The sequence below is a fragment of the Monopterus albus genome, unplaced genomic scaffold (assembly GCF_001952655.1).
Source record: "Monopterus albus unplaced genomic scaffold, M_albus_1.0 scaffold258.1, whole genome shotgun sequence".
Lineage (NCBI taxonomy): Eukaryota > Metazoa > Chordata > Actinopteri > Synbranchiformes > Synbranchidae > Monopterus > Monopterus albus.
Window position 1 is genome coordinate 637,541 of NW_018128138.1, and position 3,117 is coordinate 640,657.

A 3,117-nucleotide genomic window follows, 5' to 3' on the forward strand; every position below is an offset into this window, starting at 1 on the left:
CCTCACTTCTCATCTTTGTAGAATGAAGTTACCAGGATATAATACTGATTGAAATTACCATACTACTGCTGAAAGCACCGAAGGAAAACCCATTAGGTACCTTACACACACAAATAAAAATGTCTGTGTTAAAAAGTTAGCGACTCTTATATTCTTAAAGTCCTGTCACCCTCTAAAGAAGTGAGAAAGAATACAAAAATGAGTTATATGAAAGGCCAAGTCTCAGCTTATTTTAGTCAGTCTGCTAATGTTGGAAAGAAATAAGTAAAATTCGAAATGAGGTAAAATTGCCCTTTTAACCTGGATCTTTCAGTAACAGTTGCTGCTTCTATCTAAGTGGTAAACTGCAAATTCTGACATCCTACAAAAGGCTAAGTGGCTAATCAGCTGTCAGATAGTTTCAGCCAGTGAAACTGGAGACGAGCATTAATGTGTTGAGTCTGTGTCAGTTTGAGTGCCCTAAGGTGAGCCTTGCCTGGGCAGACTGCCTCATTCTCATTGTCTGTGTGTGTGTGTGTGTGTGTGTGTGTGTGTGTGTGGTTTCTGTGGATTTGGTGGTGCCTCTGCTTTGCTCTGTCTCAGCTGTTTGTTTATGCTGCAGGGCTTTGGAGAGTACAGGGCTTTGCTGGGTCCTGTTACTGTATCCATGTGTCATCCTAAACTTGGACCCCCCGTAACTGTTAGAAGGGTTTGGTTTTGATTCCAATCCTACTTTAAACTGTATTTTACTGCTGTCAGAGATTAGTGGCAGACTGAATCCTGCTGTCTTGTAGAGGCTGGCTAATCCTTGACACTTTTTTCTGTGAGCTCAGCGCCATTAAACTTTAAGATCTTATGCTAGAAGAGAGTGAGGAAGAGACATGCGGAGGAGGGTAGCAGTACCAATGCTTGTGTTAATTAAAACAGTCAGGAATGGATTTCCTGTGTCTAAACACATGCAGTAAAAAGTATTTAGTCCCTGTGGACTCCAGGAAGGCAGCTTTTTGCCAAGTTGAAACAAGGGCCGCCTTTGTGTTTAGTGATCCATCGATGAACTGTTTGCAAATTAGCTCTGCGCTTTCATTTAGCAGTTGCTAAATATACAGATTGCCAAACGGGAGTCAATTAGCTATTCATAAATGCATAACTTTGTGTAGTTGATGTGTTTGCATCTGTAAGCATCTTTTCTTTTCTCTCATCCTCACAGTTTTTTGTTTCTTTAACTTCGATTCCTATGTGCAGATTCATTACATTTGGAGCAGACACAATCTATGCAATATCAGTAGTATTTTCAGAGGAACAAACTGTCTGGAGAATAGACTAACAAATGACACAGGCAGATGACTGTGAAACTTAATTAAGTCTCTGGTTCATGTGGGCCACTCAGAGACTGCACTAGAAAACAGGGTTGTCCTGACCTACAGATTTCCTGTTTTTAATAATGTGATTTTCATGGGACTATGGTTTCACGTCACAACATATTTCACCTTGTGCAGGTTCTTAAGGCTTTATCCGGCAAAGACAAGCCATTTACTCATTACTTTAAAAAAATGAAAACCCCAGCATGTATCTGCAGAAAGTATTTGGGCATGATTTGTGCTGGACCAATTAGACTTCCTGTAACATCACCACTCACCAAATCAGCCCTTACATAACGGAACCTGATGAGAGCTAGAATGGCTTCCTTATCAGATGGATTGTCAAAGTGGGTGGAGGAACAAGTGGTAGGGACTACTGTGAATGCTTGACTGCACTGCCTTGCAATCACATACTGGGAAAATTGAACTCATATGGACCACATGTTCCCAAACATGACTGTTATCAGCAAACCAAACAAGAAGCACTCAAAGTGGTGCTTGAAAAAAGAAAAACAGTCTTTGCTGAAGTGGAGTCTGGCCACCGTGTTGTTGTTGCACATGTGTGCTACTCTTGGCAGGTTTGTTTGGGGAAGTGCAGAGACCTGTATCCTGACAGCTGGAGGAGGAAAGCACCTCATCACAGAGATAAGGAGACTAAGTGAGCCCTGCGATTCTGAATGCAGAACGTGTTTACCTTTCACGTGCTGCCTGCCTTTCACAGAATGGGGTTTTCAGGGGCCGCCCTCACTACTCTCAAAGTTAATGAAGTGAGGCCGTGTCATATAAACAAATATTTGAAGTTTTGCTCTGAAAATCAGTGGATCAAGTAAGCTAAGCTAGAGCAAAAAACTGAAGTAAATAGATGGGCTTTTGTGCCATTCCTCCCCCATGCACCCATCCTCTGTTTCTTTACTGTCTGATGAGGGCTGTCAGACTCATCTAGCTGTGGCAGCTCAGACATCCTAAGGAAAAACCGAGTTTATTTTAATTTAAACAAGTGACAAAGGGGTTTTATATAAGGCAGACTGAAGAGCAATTAACTTAGTTCTTATTGTCCAAGTAAGATTTTCAGTTTCTGATAAAGTTTTCAGTTTTGAACTCACTGAAACAAAACGTAGAGGTTCTTTGATCCTGAACCCAAGGCTGTTCTCTCAACCTTCTGCTCTTCTGGTGACTCAGAGAGGAGAACCAGCCTTCTGTAGGCAAGATTTACTCCTGACAACATAATGAATCATTGATAATACTAGATTTGCTGATGAGACCAGAAAATAGTTAATGTACTTCTTCAGCAGACTGAGGTGCTTTGCAGGCAACCAGTCAATCAAAGCTGCTTAAAAGAAGGGCTAAAAAGGGAGAATGAGCCTGTCTCTTTCTCAGCTCTCCCTCATTTCTTTGCTTTTCTCTGTCTGGGTGGTTTTTTTTTTAACCTCACAGTGCAGTAGATCGAGAGGGGTTTTGAACGACAACTGTGGCAGGGTGGTACTTAAGGAATGCCTTTTCAAGCAGCCTTTTATGAGCATGATCAAGTGGAAAGTCAGTGAGAGTCTCCTGCTTCACCAGCTGCTTCATGTCTGCAAGAATCCCCCCACCTCCGCCTGTAGGTGCCTGCAACTCAAAGCTTGAAAAATCACTCTTTTCCTCTTTTTTAGTTGTAGTCCCCTCCTCTCTCTCTCCCTGTGCCCCTTCCACTCTGACCTCCTGCTGAGCTGCCCCCGTGGAGCTGCTTGGCCTGCTGGGAAGGCAAACATTCTCTGCTGTGTACCCTCTACAGTGGACACCC

General features: G+C 42.6%; 1 protein-coding gene across 4 annotated transcripts in view; it reads left to right on the forward strand.

The window, feature by feature from the left end:
• Positions 1-3,117, forward strand: part of nrp1a (neuropilin 1a) — a 79,620-nt gene that overhangs the window by 4,429 nt on the left and 72,074 nt on the right. The window lies entirely within an intron of this gene.